The sequence below is a fragment of the Eleutherodactylus coqui genome, chromosome 10 (genome assembly GCF_035609145.1).
Source record: "Eleutherodactylus coqui strain aEleCoq1 chromosome 10, aEleCoq1.hap1, whole genome shotgun sequence".
NCBI lineage: Eukaryota > Metazoa > Chordata > Amphibia > Anura > Eleutherodactylidae > Eleutherodactylus > Eleutherodactylus coqui.
The window spans coordinates 27,048,107-27,056,731 of record NC_089846.1 but is presented as its reverse complement, the minus strand read 5'-3'; positions in this window follow the sequence as shown (position 1 = coordinate 27,056,731).

The following is an 8,625-nucleotide window of genomic DNA, read 5'->3' as shown; positions in this document are numbered from 1 at the left end:
TTCAACTTAAACCTAATTAAATGACTAAAATCGGCTGTGGATCTGCCCCAAAATCTGCATCAAATGGTGTGGATCTGCTGCAGAATGTCCACTGTGGACGATCCACAGCAAATTCCGTCTCGTGTGGACGTTCTCTTAAACTGCTTGTACAGAATTAGAAAAACATAGCAGCGTTCTTCCAAAAACAGCGCCACACCCGTCCACAGGTTGTGTGGAGTATTGCAGTTAGTACCATATTTACATGTATAATTTCTTCACACGCGTTCCTTCTGATTATGATATGTACAGAACTCGCATGAGAAAATAACCCATTATTTTCTGTGTGTTTATACACTTGGACGATTTTTCTCTCACACTGAGAGTTTGAGGCATAAAAATCGCATGTCCTATTTTTGGGCGATATCGCCCAATATTTTATATTTTATTGCATCCCTTGCATGCCATGCAATATGCATGTGAGCGTGATGCAATATTTCCATTGTTACTACCGAAACAACATGCCGTGTTTTTCTCATCCCGTACAACTTCGGCTGCAGTCACAGATGTAATACCAGAGATTGGCAATCACTACGTTAGTTCTTCAGGGTAATTGAACTCTATGGCTTGTAAGTTTTGTTTTTGGGAGTCTGGGTGACGCCTGCTGACTATGAATCCCGCAGGGAGAACACGGCGCACCTGGCCGATGAGGTCAGCACCTGCTTTTTTCCCCTTTAGCGGGATGATATGTGGAATAGTACGGCGCGGCGGAGCGCTGGCTGTCATTCATACACATCGACGTGATGAACAACAAGCCTGGGCAGAGCGAGCGTTCTGCAGCCAAGGACTCGAAACAAGACGGGGCGTCTGCTTCCCTGTGAGCCCTCAGGGGCGAAAACCCAGGCTCAGAGAGCAGGACGCATGCTAAGCTATGGCCCTGCTCCCCAACAAGGGTCCTCCCATTGACTCGTGGGTTCGTTCACATTTGCTTATTTTGGCGCGCTTATTTCGCATGTTCTATTTTTCGGCGGTACTCATAGCGGTCAATGAGGGGGGGCGGGTACAAATGCATTTGCAAAATGCAAGGAGATCACATTTAGAACTCATTAAGACTAATTAGCCATTTCAATCGGTGCATCTTTCCTCGCTGCGCGCAAATAAACATGCCTTGTGTGCGCAAAAAGTACAGCAGAAAATGGCGTGAGATTTGTGCGTTGCAAGACGCACAAATATGAACCCCATTCTTTGGAATGGGGTCATACACATGAGCCATGTTTTCCTGCATGGCACCACGATGCTATGCTGGAAACAAATCGTGACATGTCCTCTCTTGTGCGTGCTATCATCTCTCGTTGTTGGCGGCGGCATCGCACATTGTGCTTGGCGCACGCATTATGAGGTCTCCCATTGAAAGCAATGGGAGAAACTCAGCGTTTCGTTGCGGCGGAAGCCTACATCTGCGAAGCGATGCCAGGGTGTTTTGACATGAAACCGCCTGGCATCTTCAGGGAATCCACATGGTGAGGAGCGCAATATAGGGGCGGGATTCGCAGTCCCATATTGCGTTTGCCAGTGTGAAGTTAGGCCTAATCCACATTGCGGCAAAAAGAGGCGCCATCACTTCTTGATGCACAATCCGCATTTGAAGATCTATATGCGAATTCTTGGGTATCTCTGCTCTTTGGCTACCACAAATGGATATGTGCGTCAGAAATCCACCGCAAGCACAGGGGATTCTGTCGCAGATTTTTAATGAAATCCGTATAGGAATAATCTGACTCAGATTAGTGCCGTAAGGATGAACTCGGTCCGATATATCGCATGCCGCGGGTTCTTTCTTGTGGAGTCGGCATGCATTTACCACCTTAGCGCTGTTGTAGGCGGGCGCCGAATCGCAGGCGGACATTATTGTGTGCCGTTCTTCTAAATATCATTGTGCTTTCACATTTGGTTTAAGATTGTGCCCCCTGAGCGCTGGTAGGGCAACCCATGCCTGGTGCAACATGCCATATGATGCCCATCACTCTAGTAAGCAGGTGGTATATACTGGATATAAGGAAGTCACGCTTCATCCCTGGGTGAGATTCCCAGGAGCAATGAACAGGGGTATTGCAGTAAGGGCTCAGCATGCAGAAACAAGTAGGAACCGCTGGTGTGGTACTAGCTGAGACCAACAGGTGGCAGTAAAACCAAGAAAATATATATATTTTTTTTTATTTATCTGTAAATGAGCAATATCATTACTTTTCCTATAGAGGGAACCAAAAGAAGCAAACTACATGATACTACTGTAAAATCGGCTTCACTGTGGACTCAAACAAATCAGCATCCCCATTATGGCAATACTGCCTCTAGTTGGCTCATAAAATAAATAAAAATGTAAATCTTGTTTTTTCCATAGCGCCAAATTATTCCGCAGCGCTTCCGGGTTATTTATTTATTACCCCCCCACCAAGCTAGACACTGATTTTACCGACATCGGAAGGATGGAAGGCTGAGTCAACCTTGAGCCGGCTACCATGCTGGGATTGAACTCGCAACCTTCAGGTCATGAGCGAGATCTTGGCGTAACATTATATACTAACCTCAATGTCAATCTCTTATAACCGGTCACAGCTCTAATCACAGTCCTTTGTATTTTGCATTGCATTGTTGGGGCGCCGATTGTCTCCATTGGGGTCTGTCCTTCCGCCCATCTTTACTAGGGTAGAATGCTAACCTGGTCCAAGAGAGGATAGTTTGCCATTTTACATGAATAGGCGGGGTGCATACTAGGGGTGACTGTGAGTTGAGCCTGATTGACTTGGACGCAACTCTCATCAGATCCAGTCCATGTGATGTCTGATATATACGGACACACCATGTTGGCATGTCCTATTTGTAATCCGTGAAATGGACAGCAATAGGACACGCCATGCGTTGCTTTTCTCTGGGGTGGCACACTCCATGGGGTCAGATCTCGCTCCTGCCTCTCTTGCTGCTTCTAAGCCTTCGGCCAGGCTTACATGACTGCATTTGCACAGCGTATTGCTCACGCAAAATTTGCTCATGCAATAGGCAGTGAACAGAACCCATTTGTTTCAAGGGGGTCATTCATATACTGGTATTCTACATGCGCATTTTGGGTGTGTGAAAAAATAAGCGTCATACTCCGTCCAGAGTTTCGCTGCGCAAATCCGCCTGCGGCCGCTAATTCCGGATTTAGGCAGCCATGTGGATGAGATTTGTCAAAAATCTCGTCCATGCAGGGCGGCCAATCCATCGCAGCGGCGCGGATTTCCAGGCTGCAGAATGTCCATTTTTTTTTCCATTGCGGCCGCTTTCTCCTCTATGGGAGCGCCGGCTGCAACGGAAAAACATGTGGCCAAGCTGCTCTAAAACCCATGACTAGGTGCCGCGGGTTTTGAAGCAGCGCTTTCCCGGTGGAAATTTCACATTTTTTTACTGCGGCCAAACCCTGAGATTTCCGGCGGGATTCCGCCCTGCGAGAACCCAGCCTTAGAGCTTGTTTCGATTGCACAAATATGCTGTGTGAACAAGCCCTAACTCAGAACTGGCTTACTCTTCCTTCCTACCATTTATAAATACTGTGTGTGTAGCCTCATAGGCTGTAATTGTTTACAGGAGCTACCATAGCAGTTATAATTACAATGCTATGGGACTGCAGTATTGACTTTGTCCACTAGAGCGCGCCTGCCACTAAGGAACTGACTTCTATGGCCTCAACTGTTTGTATCAGGGATTGAAGAGCCTGCAAGTCTGACACAAGACATGGCTGGGCTTCAGTAGTGGGATTTTAAGACGTTTTTGGCACCCACGGAGGTTTGGAGCCCATGAGGTTGTTTTCCCCAGGGTAATGGACGCAGCTGGAAGAAGCCTGACAAAGAGAGTGACTCCAGTGATTAAGCAGCGTTGCAAGAGCAGAGCATTACACCAAATATCCGAGGAGAGCAACAGAGACTTCCCAACAGGATTGAGCCTGCGACCGGTCCCCACAAGTAAGTGTGTGCGCACTAAAAGACCCAGCTAGTTTCTTCACCGGACGGATGCCAGAAACTTTCATTAGTGACATCACATCAGTGGCCGCTGCACGTGTGTCTATATCATTCACAAGGGACGGGCAGCGGGCTGTATCAGGAGTATTAGCAGAGGGAGAGAGAGATCTCCCCTCCGTTCCGCCCCGCTCTCCCCCGCAGCTCCCTGCCCGCTGCCGGCACCCGAACCTTTTGTCTCGAGCGGGCAGGTACTCGCTAAGGGCAATGCTCGCTTGAGCAATTGCCCTTAGCGAGTATACTCGCTCATCACTAGTTCTCTCATCTGCATAGTGCACAAAACGCATGCAGATACGCCCATGTGACGGAGCCCTAAAGCACATCCTCTACACTGACTTATCCCTTGTATACTGGGGTTGTCAGCGGGAGAGTTACGTAATAGGTGGTGCGTCCGCTCCATCGGCTTGAATTAGAGGGACAGATATCTATTTGATGCGGGTTGAGTACCAGTTCAGCACTGAGGTTAAAGGGGTTGTACCTAAATTGCAAGTTATTCCCTATCCACAGGATACTTGATAACTTGCTAATCAGTGAGGGGCTCACTGCTGAGACCCCCGAAGATCTCCAGAATGAGATTCCCATGTCCCACTCTGACTGTCGCTGTAGAGCTCCCTTCTCCCCCTGCAGTGATATCACTGGGAATGGAGTGCTGGCTGAGCATGTGCAGTCAGCACTCCATTTATTTCAATGAGGCTGATGGAAATACCCAAGTGGGTGCGCTGGTCGGGTTCTTGGTAGTCCCATTGAAAGTGAATGGAGCGCTAGTGCACTTGTGCAACCATTGCTCCCATTCAGTCTCCTCCCGTATAGAGGGTGCAGTAATACATGCTGTCCATGGAATTACATGGGCAGCATATGGCCCCAAAATACATAAGTGTGACGGGGGCCATAGTGTTAGTGTTGATGCACATCTGAATGACGACTCTTGTTGTTGGAACTTATGGGCCCTGCGGATTGCGGTGCCCTATGGCACAGCTCATGGGCCTCTTTCAACTGCTGTGCCCTATGCCCCTTCAGATTTCCGTGCCCTACGCTGGAGCTCATGGACCCCTATACAGGACACACGGACCCCTTCACATTCCTATGAGCTCTTTTTTGGCTGGAGCTTATCATTGCGTCAGACCCTGGACCAGTTTGACCCTACAGGGGGCCATGAAATCAAATTTTGCCCCAATTGTTTCAAATATCAAGTGACGTGGGACATTTCTGACCAATGCTATTAACATTGGAAGGCTTGGATGTTCCTACATGGAGGACCAGCTTTACTCTTATGGCGGCTTCCTAAAAACCCCACGAACTAGATGCAATGCCACCCACTTTGGAAGAATAGGTCTCTCCTCTCTCTGATGTTTCCTCGGGGGATTCTGGAGCTATTCTTCGCATACCAGGAATAACCGCAGGACCGTCGGAGATCTTCTGCAGGTGACAAGTTCTTACATGTGACTGATCAAGGAACGCCACGTATCTCTGGAGGAAGACTATGATATTAGGAAGATATGGAGTGTAAAGCCATTCATTAAAGCCCTCAATGTCCACTCTGCACATTAGCGTGGTGCCAGGATGCTCTTTAGGTAAAGCGTAAATTCACGTAGTCGTACGCAAAAGCTGCACGAAAAAATAAAAATTCTAAATAACACTTTCTCTAATCCTTGTACGAAAGTGAAGTCATGCGATTCCACTCATAATGCGGGAAGGAGGTGGGGTATTGGCGTGTAAGGGGGTAGCGCTACAGTTCCCCCTTACACTGTGGAGCGGCATACAGCCACTGGAAGGGCAATGGGGTGCCTTGTTGGGGCATCCTGGGCTCGTGAGGCTCAAGAAGGGGGTTCCCCTCTCTGTAATAGGGTTTATACAGGTTTAAGCCCCCGACCCCCTCCGTGAAGTGCGGGAGACACTTTTGGCGCGAAAGGCGCTTGATATACAAGGGCTGGAGCTGCATCACAGCCCTATACCCGGAGACAGGCAGAGACCCTGGGGCAGCAGCTGAGAGAATATATATGTAAAAAGGAAGACATCCAACACGCCAATCATAACGTCAAAGTAGCGGGATAAAGCGCATGGTCGCAAGACCAAGCGGAAACAACAACGTGAAAGTGAAGGAAGTTGCCAGCTGATCGCTTTTATCTCTACACACTGTGGCAAAAATGACATGATAACTTTATTCTGCGGTTCGGTACAATTTACCCCGACGACATTCCCTGTTTGGGGTAAATAATGTGTAATTTAACAAGGGTAATTTCATTGTGTATTAAACTTTCAATACAAACTCGCATAATACGCAGTGAATGGAGTCAATGAAAGTACGTTGATTTTTATTGGCCCACTCATATTAGCGGTTTTTAAAAATTGCGTATAATATACCCGTGAAAAAAGCAGCATGTACTATTTTACTTAGTATTGCGTGCGATAGAGCCCTATTGTTTTCTATGGGCATGTAATAAACACTGTACATACACAATTACATTGAGTACGTGAGGCATTTATATGCAACGTCCCTAAATGTCAGAGTGGGAAACTAACCCATTAAGGACCAAGCACTGTAAATAGAGATGAGCGAGCGTACTCGGATAAGCACTACTCGCTCGAGTGATTTGCTTTATCCGAGTATCGCTGTGCTCGTCCCTGAAGATTCGGGTGCCAGCACGGAGCGGGGAGCTGCAGGGGAGAGCGGGGAGGAACGGAGGTAAGATCTTTCTCTCCCTCTCTCCCGCTCCCGCTCTCCCCTGCTCCCCGCTGCGACTCACCTGTCAGCCGCAGCGGCACCCGAATCTTCAGACCCGAGCTCAGCGATACTCGGATAAAACCAATTACTCGAGCGAGTAGTGCTTATCCGAGTACACTCGCTCATCTCTAACTGTAAATTTACGGCGCCTGGTCCTGGGCTTAAAGCCCACCGTATGTAAAATTACGGCAACGCTTTATCAGCTGTGGAGAAGAGTACAATGAGCACTGTGTACTGAAAGTGAAAGTAAACTAACTTTCACATCGGGAGCCCAGGGGGTCATGTGACCGCACAGGTTCCGTGCTACAGCAGAGCTGGAGCGTCATACTAGACCCTGGCCAGCTCTGCCAGTGACTAATGTCACTCCAGGGGTTGTTTTCCCCTGTAACTGGGGCTCCTATGGATGCCCCAGCTACAGTATGAAAGTGTCAAATAATAAAAAAATATGAATGTCCCCAGAGGTCTTACATGACATCATGGGGGACACAGATAGTAAAAAACACAATTACATAAGTAAAACAAAACAACAGAATAAAACAACAATACATACATAAGAAAGAAAATAACACGAAGCAGACGCCAACAAAAACCGTCGCCGTATGCGCCCTATAAACCAAAACCATACATACTATATATCAAGACGTCCGAAACAAATAGAGGAACCCATTCCCATACTTTATTTTAGCATAAATATACTAAATAAAAAAAAATAACTATAATGTTAAAAAAATCATTTTTTTAACATTATACCCCCAATACAACTAAAAAACAGAAAATAAGTGAAAAAGATATTTAAAAAATAGCCCTATATGTCCTGGAAAAAAAACAGAGCAAAAATAATTTTGATAGCTAAAGGAAAAAAAATAGGGCAGTAAAACCATCACATGGGTAAAATCCCTAAAAAGTGTGCCTGGTCCTTAAGGTACAAAACAGTCTGGTCCATAAGGCGTTAAAAAGAGAAAATGAAACAAGTCGGACTACGCATGATAGTGTGTGTGAGATACACTGTCATGGGTAGTGCAAAATCGCTGCCCTGCACAGAAGGACCCCAGTTGCCATGGCAAATGAAAGGCACTCTGCAATCGCATCGCAGTGGCCATTCAGGACCCCCCAAACAACAATCGGGCCATTTAAATGCCGCTGTCAGAATTGTAAAGAATGTATCAGCTGTGATCAGCATTAGCGCTGATCATGGCGATTGCGGGTTGGTGTCTGCTATCAAAGACAGCTGTCATCCGCCTTGTATAGAGCGGGATTGGCTTTTGATCCCACTTCATATAAACCATGCACACCCAGGATGTAAATGTACGCCCTGTGGTGTTAAGGGGTTAACAAAATCATCTACAAGTATCTTCCTGGTCTGCATGAAGATGAAAAATGTCATAGGATTTTACAAGATGGATGTAGATTTGCATATCGAAAAGCTCCGAACTTGTTATCCCCTAGTTTGCTTTCTTCAACCAGCACCAGGGGTCTCCTGGTTGGCTCCTAAAGGTTTTTTTTTTTTAATTATGGGAGCGTATCATGTAAAATGTGTGGTTTTGTGAAACCAACTAATAGGTTCCATAATTCTGACAAGTCAGAAACGCCTTATAAGTCTCCTTACTCACCTTCTACGGTAGGTGCTCTTCCTAAGAAGAAAAGATAGCATTCCTGACCCAGGTCACAGCCAAGCCAGTAACCTACTGCACACCAATGAAGAGCAAACACCCCGAAACAGCTGTCTGTGTATGGATTCTGGCTTGGCTTTCAATTCCCAGTCATAGTTACAAGGCTTGCATAGAGAGTCTAATATTGACTTGCAGGAATGCGGCCTTCCAATAGATGGCGCTGCAGAGGTATTCTTCCATCTCCCTTATTTGCCTATCCAGAACT